The sequence below is a fragment of the Olea europaea genome, chromosome 11 (assembly GCF_002742605.1).
Source record: "Olea europaea var. sylvestris chromosome 11, O_europaea_v1, whole genome shotgun sequence".
In the NCBI taxonomy this organism is placed as follows: Eukaryota; Viridiplantae; Streptophyta; class Magnoliopsida; order Lamiales; family Oleaceae; genus Olea; species Olea europaea.
Window position 1 is genome coordinate 5,421,665 of NC_036247.1, and position 10,191 is coordinate 5,431,855.

A 10,191-nucleotide genomic window follows, 5' to 3' on the forward strand; every position below is an offset into this window, starting at 1 on the left:
CGATCACAAGTTGTGTCTTGCCACTTTCTTATTAGAGGAGGGTGGCAGTCGGTACAAAGTACATATCTAGACCCTTCCATCATTACTTGGATAGATTTTCTTCGTATCTTTTACGATGCCTATTAGCATCAGTCCTATAAAAATGCAAAGCAGGAGGAATTTTTGAAGCTAGTACAAGGGCAAATGACAATCAGGTGAAATTTATTGAACTTTCAAATTATGCCCAAGTTCTGGTAAGCAACGAAATTGATAAATGCAGACGATTTGAAATTGGGTTAAGGGAAGAAATTCGGTCAGTAGTAATAGCTGCAGGCTGGAATGTATTTGGCAAATTGGTGGTATCAGTTTTGAGAGTAGAAATGAGCATTTCTGATAGACCAGGTGGTAGAGAACAAACAATGTTTTGAGCAAGCAGTAGTTAGACAATGGCAAGTACCTCTAGCTATAGACCACCACGGAGAGACAATAGAGGATTTCGACCTGGTGTATCCAGTTCAGGTCAATTCAAATCTCGATTTCGAAGAATTCAAGGTCCTAGATTCAGTCCCAATACTGTCTAGCAACGATTGGCCAATAGTAATTATACTCAGGGTTCTTCCCAGAGATCATTTATTTCGAGACAAGGAAAGAGTTCTACTAGTGCCAGATTTTCTTCTTGCCAATTACGTGGAAGATTTCATCCTGGAGAGTGTTTAAAGTTCAAAGGAGTTAGTGTTTGCTATCGCTGTGGCCAAGAAGGACACCTGAAAAGGAACTGCCCAGTTATATTCCAGGAAGGTGGCATGACACAGAAGATATTTCCTCGGCGGAGTGCTGGTAGTACAAGACAGAATTAGACTCAAAGAGATGATTCAGCTAACAGAGCAGGTGCAAACAGTGTGGCCCAGTCTAATATCGCAAGCGGTAGTGGTACAAAATCAAAAGGGCAGGCAGGACAACCGAAGACCCAGGGAAAGATTTTTTCTATGACTCAGCATGCGGCAGAGGAGTCACCAGATGTTATCATGGGTATGTTGTCTATTTTTGATAGAAATACTCGTATTTTGATTGATACTGGATCTAAACTTTCTTTTATGTCATTTGCATTTGCTTTATATGCGAATCAAAAGCAAGAACTTTTAGACAGTTGTTTGGTAGTGAATACACCAGTAGGAGAATCACTATTGGCAAACAATATATATCGAGATTATGGGATTAAGGTAAAAGAGAATAAGCTGAAGGCAAATTTAATACCTCTTGACATACATGATTTCGATGTTATCTTGGATATGGACTTTCTGGCAACAAATCGAGCTTTAGTTGATTGCTTTCGAAAGGAGGTTGTGTTTAGACAGTCAGGACAGCCTGAAATCATATTCAATGGACAACGCATAATTTTACCATCTTGTGTGATATCTGCTATTGATGCTAGAAGATTACTCAACAAGGGCTGTCGTGCATATTTAGCTCATGTGATTGATACAGATGTTAGCAAACTAAAACTTGAAGACATCCCAGTGGTCAAGGACTTTCCTGAAGTATTTTCAGAAGAATTACCAGGCTTACCGTCAAACAGGGATGTGGAATTTACTATAAATCTGATTTCATGAACTGCACCTATTTCACGGGCACCCTATAAAATGGCACCAGCATAATTGAAAGAGCTAAAGGTTCAGTTGCAAGAATTGGTAGACAAGGGTTTCATCAGACCCAGTATATCTCCGTGGGGAGCACCAGTTTTGTTTGTAAAGAAGAAAGAGGGCACCATGCGACTATGAATAGATTACAGACAATTGAACAAAGTGATAATTCACAATAAATATCATTTGCCACATATTGATGATCTGTTTGATCAGCTTCACAGTGCTGAAGTATTTTCAAAGATTGATTTGCGTTCTGGATATCATCAACTTAAAATCAGGGACAGTGATGTGCCAAAAATTATTTTTCGGACAAGATATGGTCATCCTGAATTTCTTGTGATGCCATTTGGGTTGACCAACGCACCAGCAGCATTTATGGATACGATGAATAGAGTGTTTCACCCATATTTAGATAGATTTGTAATTGTATTCATCGATGATATTTTTGTATACTCTCATAATCACGATGAGCACACAGAGCATCTAAGAATCATATTGCAGACTCTACGTGATGAGCAGTTGTATGCTAAATTCAGTAAATATAAATTCTGGCTTGATAAAGTTGTATTTTTGGAACATGCCATATCAGCAGAAGGAATTTATGTTGACCCGCAGAAAACAGAGGCAGTGGTAAAATGGGAAAGGCCTACTAATGTGATAGAAATCCGAAGTTTCTTGGCTTAGCGGGTTATTACCATAGTTTTGTAGAGGAATTTTCGAAAATTGCTCTTCGTTTGACCAGTTTGACTAGAAAGAATGCTAAATTTGTTTGGAATGAAAATTGTGAAAGAAATTTCCTCAAACTGAAGAATAGATTAGTTTCAGCTCCAGTTCTTACCCTTCCATCTCCCAGTGAGCTCCAGTTCTTACCCTTCCATCTCCCAGTGAAGAGTTTGTGATATATAGTGATGCTTTACGTCAGGCTCTTAGTTGTGTTTTGATGCAGAATGGGAAGGACAGTTGAAGAAACATGAACTAAGTTATCCTACACATGACTTAGAGTTAGCTGCAGTTGTCCTATCATAAAAGCTTAAAATATATTTTCGATCAGAAAAACTAAAACTTGATGCAAAGAAGATAGTTAGAGTTGATAAAAGATTACGACTGCAATATTGATTATCATCTAGGGAAGGCTAATGTAATTGTTGATGCTCTCAGTCGAAAAATATCGAGTCCTATGACTGAGACTAATGCAGTATGTTCATCCATGTTTGATGAGTTCAGAGCTTCTCGTGCCCAATTATCAGTTGCCAATGTAGGAGCATTGTTTGCCAACTTCCAAGTGAGGCCTACTTTGATTGACACAGTTAGAGAAACTCAAACTCAAGATCCAGTGTTGAGCAAATTGAAAAAAGAAGTTAGTAAAGGTAAGCATACAGATTATACCATTCGAGATGACGGAGCTTTAGTTATGGGAAATATATTATGTGTTCCAGATGATTCGAAATTGAAGGGAGAAATTCTAGAAGAGACACATAATTTAGCTTACGCGATGCATCAAGATAGTACAAAAATGTATCGCGTACTCAAAGAACACTATTGGTGGCATGGAATGAAGAGAGAAATAGCTAAGTTTGTATCCAAATGTCTCATTTGCCGGCAAGTAAAACCAAATTGTCATAAAATAGCAGGATTGTTACAAATGTTGCCTATTCCTGAGTGGAAATGAGAACACATTACTGTGGTTTTCTATTTGGACTTCCACTGACCCATAGTGGACATGATGGCATATGGATCATTGTAGACAGGTTAACGAAGACTGCTAGATTTTTGCCTATTAAAGTCACTTACTTGTTAGATAAATTGGCAAAAATATATGTTGATGAGATAATCAGTTTGTATGGGACACCAATATCTATTGTTTCAGATAGAGATTCTCGTTTCACTTCTAGATTTTGGCCCAGTTTGCAGAAACCTATGGGTACTAAACTTCATTTTAGTACAGCTTTTCATCCACAAATAGATGGTTAGTCAGAAAGAACTATTCAGACTTTGGAAGACATGTTACGAGCTTGTGTACTACAGTTCAAATGGAATTGGAATACTCATCTTCCTTTGATGGAGTTTGCTTATAATAACAGTTATCATTCGAGTATAAAAATGGCTCCTTTTGAAGTACTGTATGTTAGGAAATGCAGAACTCCAATATGTTGAGATAAAGTTGGCGAAAGAAAGTTATTGGGTCCTGAATATGTCCAGATTACTGCTAAGAGAGTAAAGATAATTAAAGAAAAGTTAAAGACAACCCAAGATAGATAGAAGAACTATGCAGATAGACGCAGAAGAAACCTTGAATTTGATGTTAGGGATAGAGTTTTCCTACGATTGTCGCCATGAAAATGTGTTATCAAATTTGGTAAATGAGGTAAATTGAGTTCGAGGTATATGACCCATATGAGATTGTTGAACGTATCGGTCCAGTTGCGTATCAATTAGCTTTGCCAACAGAATTGTCCAGAATTTACGATATATTCCATGCTTCATAAGTATATTTCAGATTCATCTCATGTTTTGAAATTACAACCAATAGAGTTGAAAGAAAATCTTACCTATGAAAAGGAACTTGTTCAGATATTGGACAGAAAGGAACAAATCTTGCGTAGTAAGACTATTCATTTGGTTAAAGTCTTATGAAGGAATCATGTCATAGAAGAAGCAACATGGAAAAGTGCAGAGTAGATGCGTTCTCAGTATCCACGACTTTTTCATAGTTGATCAATCGAATTTCGAGAACGAAATTCTTTTAAGAGGATGAGTTTTGTAATACATTAAAAAAAAAAAGAAGAAAAGTCAAACATAAAAAAACAAAAAAATAAAATAAAATAACCTGAGGCGATGATTTGGATTGATAGCAATCCAGTTCCACCCAAAACTAATTTAAAAACACACACACACACAAAGAAAACGGACCAGAGAGAAAGAAGAAGAGAGAAAAAATAAAAATAAATAAAAATAAAAGAGGAAGAAAAAGAAGAAAAAATAAAATAAAATTCGCCAACGTGTTAAGAATTAAGTGGGTTATACTATTAGGCTTGAATTCCTCAATTTTAAAAGGTAAGTAAAAAGTTACTTATTGAAAGATTATGTTTAATTTTATAGTTGTTAGATTTGTTAGATTAATTAGTTTTAGTAATTAAAGAGATTTTAGAAATCGTCTAAACTTGAAATAATTAAATTTGGATATCGCCTATTTAATATTGAAATTACTTAAAATAGTTAATTGTTGTTTTAAAAATTATATTATATTTTAGGCGGCAATACGGATATCGGGACAGTTTACCGACTGAGTTGATTTTGGTGTATATAGTTCTGTGAGTTGAAAAATATTAACATTTTAAAAGTATTTATAAGTTAAGTATATTATCAAAGTACATGAAATTATGTGTTCGATTATATGATTATTATGAAAATCTCTTTTATTATGATACATGTAGAATCTCAAAGATTATTCATAGCACATTTGTGACTTGGTTTGTAAGACATGTGATATTGAGATTTGTTTGGTACGTGAGACATGTAATATTGAAATCGGTCAGAAAAGTACCCGTTATTATATATTTCTTCTAGTTCACAGAGGGGCCTTGGCCGTGTTCTATCATACACGGAGGGATCTTGACCGGATATTAGTCTCGACCGTGTACATATAGTTCACAGAGGGGCCTTGTCCGTGTTCTAGAATTGATTATGAAAGGCCTTTGAGATCGACTTTAGTTCACGGAGGGGGCAAAGGCCCGTAACGAAAGTTCTTAGCTCGAAGGGCGAATATATATTTCAGTCAGAGGGTACATTTTTGATGGATTTTTCAACACGTTTGATGTGATGAGATTATAGCATGGTTATCAGCTGATATTTATACCATGATTTTAAGATGATAATTTATGACCTTATTTGAATATTTCACTTTTTGTCTATAATTACAGGATGGTAGCTTGTGAATTATCAAAAATATGAATTTGATTTTCAATAAAAATGTATAAATGAAAAGGTATAATTATTTTTTAACTTCTCCACTCACTGAGCTATCAACTCATATATTTTTTCACATTTTTCCTTATCAGGCAGCAGTTGAGAATTTGGACATCTTTTGGAGTTGAGCCTTGATTTTGGAATCAGAGCCACACGACAGAGTTTGTTAGTATGACTCACTTTATAAAACATGTAGTCAGTATTTTAGGACGCATGTTCATGTCTAGATGTGATTTTGCATCACTTGTAGATAGTTATGTGGCTCACTATGTTTTTTGTATTCATATGTACATTTCATTTTATTTCTTGGTAAAGGTTAAGGTTTCAACTTATCTTTATTGTGTTGTATTATAGTTTGGGATTTGTATGAAATTGATCACAGGTTGGTTAGTCTTATTTACATGGGAGATAATGTCGAAATTCTGTTAGAAAAATTATGTATAAAAAAGATATATTGTACTTGTAGTAGCTTTGATGGTGGGTCCAATTTTTTGTTGGTAGCCATCATCGGCGCATGCCACGTCCGGATTCAGTAATGTTACACGGGGCGGGGTGTGTCAGTATACTTAGGCCAAGCCTTCATTTATGTATTTTATATCAGATGTGGCATCTTAATTCTCGGTAGGCAATGACAGATGCATTGATATTGATTTGCGCACAAGTAATAGCCATGTTATTTTGAGCTCATACGGTACATTATAATAAGGATTCATGCCCAAATATGCTTGATAAATATCATTACATCATCATATTTATTTAACTTTATTGTTTACGTTTTATATTTTATATTGTAGATGGCTCTGCAAGAAATTAAAATTATCCAGACAACCAGACATGCCCAAATTACTGAGGACTTATAAGATATACATGTTACATACAGATGTACCCACTACCCTCATATTTATATTGTTGATGAAGATGAGGGCATTGAAACTTTTGAAGAATGTAAGAATTTTGTTATGGTGATGATTCATATCTATGACTTGATTACATGTCATTATGTAAATACTTTGATATATGTGGAGTAGACGGTAAAGTGATATCATGTAAAATATGGAAATGGTACATAATAAAAGGAAGTAGTGAAAATGGAATGACTCAGCTGAAGTCGGTACATTGCTAGACCAACCTGCTATAGGTTAGATCTAAGAAAAACTTTTTTGAAAATTAGCAGGCTTTTCTTTTGACTAAAAATTTTTGGATTCTCATATAGCTAACTTGTTATCAGATATATTTTGTAAAACAAAGTTCTCTTTTGATATAATATAAATTTAGCAGTTCTTTTAACTCTTTATATTATTAATTTGATTTTCATGATATGTTTTGATTTTACTGTGAAATGTCTACTTGACTTAAATACAAATTATTAATTTCTAGTATGTTTAAAAAAAACTAATAATAAAATAAAATAAGATGGTGAAAAAATATTGAGGGTGGAGTGTCACAACCTTGATACCCAATCAACTTTACTTCGTATTTCGCACTTAAAACACATATCATAACTACTCTACGTACTCACCAGAGTAAAGATCACAAACAAATACCCAAGTAGAAGCAGATAATCATAGTGAACAATCAACAGCAAATAATAAAATAATAGTAAAGTAAACCTAATCTCAAATCTTCCCTTTCCCACTTTAATGGAATATGGGGGCGGGACAAGGTAACAAAAATACTCGACAAGATGGTGGACGAGAATGGTCGACCAGTCTCATACCTGTCCTGCTGCCATCCCTAACAAAGCATTCATGCACTTATTAAGCTCTTTGATTCATGTGCTCATGCAAAGTGCTAATGTGATTCGTTGTGACTTGAAAAATGTCTCACGTGGTTCCCGCCTCCTACTTAGACTACACGTGACGGTCACGTGTTGTGAAGTAGTAACATGTGTTGCATGTAACATCACATATACATATTGATCATTTCAAAAGCTTTTTTATTTTCGTTATCGAAGGGCATGCATCATCTGCTTAAAGAAAGGGGATAAACAAGCCCTCATGGCTTGCCCTTTAATGAATTACTTTTTTTAAGAATAATCCAAGAGGGGCAGAGTCAGAAAATAACATTAGAATGAACTGAAATTTAAATTTTTTTTGAATGAACTCACGTCGAAAAGAGGTTGAATTCATGACATTCACTACAAAGAGTGTATAACTCTCAATGAAATAAAAGAACTCTAAATGTTTCACTTTAAGATATCCCACTAATTCTTTTTATATTTTCTTACCAAATAAAAAATCAACACTTGTATTAAAAAAAATAAACTAACCAAACCATTATCAAAATAAGCACAGGATACGTATCCACCAAATAATTAAGTAAATTTTATAATAGAAAATTTGTATTTATCATAACTAAAAATAACTTATTTTAATAGTTAGAGACATTGTACACTAACTAAGAAATTATTTAATGAATACTATTCTAAATAAATTTGACAGCTATTATTTTCAAACAATTGAAAACTTTGGTCGAAACACGCAATCAATAATATATCACTATATGTTATTATTTCAAAATACTATTTGGTATGAACAACAATCTTCTATATCATTTTATTTCATAGCGAGTGAGAAATCACATTTAAAGTAAAAAATTGACTAAGAATGATGAGGGTCTAAAGAAATTAAATTTAATTCATGGACATATTTTGCTCAGTTTCAAGAATATATTTATATATAGATTAATTTATAAATAAATAAAATTTAACAAACATTCTTTTTATTGACAAGATCAAATTTAGATCCAGTAATTTATTTTAATCATGACATCTATTTCAAAATCAAAATGATTAATTTTTCCTTATAAGTATGAATAGGTAATATACGAAAGCATATGTAGAAATAAAAAGTTAATTATTTTTAAATTGTCAAACAGGCATTAAATAAAATGTCTAATTTAAAAATAAGATATTTACATTTCTTAAATGACATGAAAATAGTATTTAATAATTGTAGCATCTTCAATAAAATTTGATTAATTGAGCATAGAACTTGGGTTAAAATTAAAAATGGAGAATATTTGGGCCAAAATTTAACAAATTCTTCTTTGTTTTCCATATGGGCTGGGGGTTGGGCTGGTATAGCCCATCTCGGCCCTCACTACCTCTGCCCATAGATCCATCTATCTTCCCCTTCCCTTTTCAACGAGTGGAGTGCATAAGCTTTAGCCAATGGGCCACATCCATTTATCCTACCTAAGCAGTCAAGCATCAGTCTCTCTCTCTCTCTCTCTCTCTGGATCCCACCTGCCAACTGGTACATAGATACTTGCGCGTCAATTAAAAATTAAAAAAAAACAAAAAAACAAAACAAAGCTTTTGCTAGATCAATTGTTAGAGTCACGCTAATAAATTGTTCAATTTATACATAGATAAAAATAAGTGATAGATAAGTGAATAATATTCATAAGTTTATTGAAATGGGTGCTTGAAAATGAAGTTTAACTGTTTATAAATTGAGGCCCTGTTTGGTAGCCATTTTTTCTCACTTCTTTTCAACTACACATTTTTTATTAAAATAATATTACACGTAAATAAAAAAAATTTCCTTATTTTTCAACCACACATTTCACATCAATTTACTATTCTAAAATATATTTCTACATAAAAAATACCCATCAAAGACCCTGATTATGAAATTTACCTAACATATGCTAAGTAATTTTTTATGTTAAAAATTTGGGGTACAAGGTGGAATGCTGAAGAGAAAAAAATAATACTTCTTTTGTTCGTAAAGTAATGCGAAGATAAATGCATACTTATGTAATATCTCCCCAAATCAATTACAGTTTTTGACAGTTGTATTTTAATGTGTGCATGGATTAATTTCTAATGACTCAGCACAAAATACATTTGGGTGGGGTTTGGTGTGGTTCATGTCACTAGTGTGCCTAAACAGGAAATTAAGTGAAAACAAATTAAGAAGGTCAATACAGATTATAATTAGCTTTTTGTGGTGCTGTCCCCATTGCTTAATCTCTAATTATCACTTATATTGACTGGAATAAATTATTGCTTCTCAAATTTCCACTGCCGGTTAAATACCCACTTCTCAAAATTAATTACGAATAATTTAATTCTCAAACCTATTTTTTTTTTTTATTTGTACTCAACAGATCGCAATTAATTAACAATAATTTAATATGTTCGATCATGTCCAAATATTCACTTTAATAAAAAAAGACAATGAGTCTTAGTTGCATTTACAAATTAATCAAGAAATACACAGTTAGTGGTTTTAGTCTCTTCATTCTATTATGTTACAATTGACTTCAAATTTAGTAATGCTTGTAGATATTCATTAATTTTAACATATCCAAAGAGTTGGGAGCTAATGAAAATAAAATTAAATAAAATATCTACATGTCTCGTATGTCATGTTGAAGTAAAGTATAATTTCTGTCAATCCGAAAATTTGGGTTGATTTCTGAAGTTACATTGATGATTCATAGTAGAATTAATACCCTTTATTGCAATCACTTTGGTTCAAATCATGGCATATATGAAAAAAATACTTGTAATGATTAATTTAATTAAGAACGTATATATTTTGAGTGTCATACATCTTAACGATAATTACTGTCATTGTATATTTAGTCGACT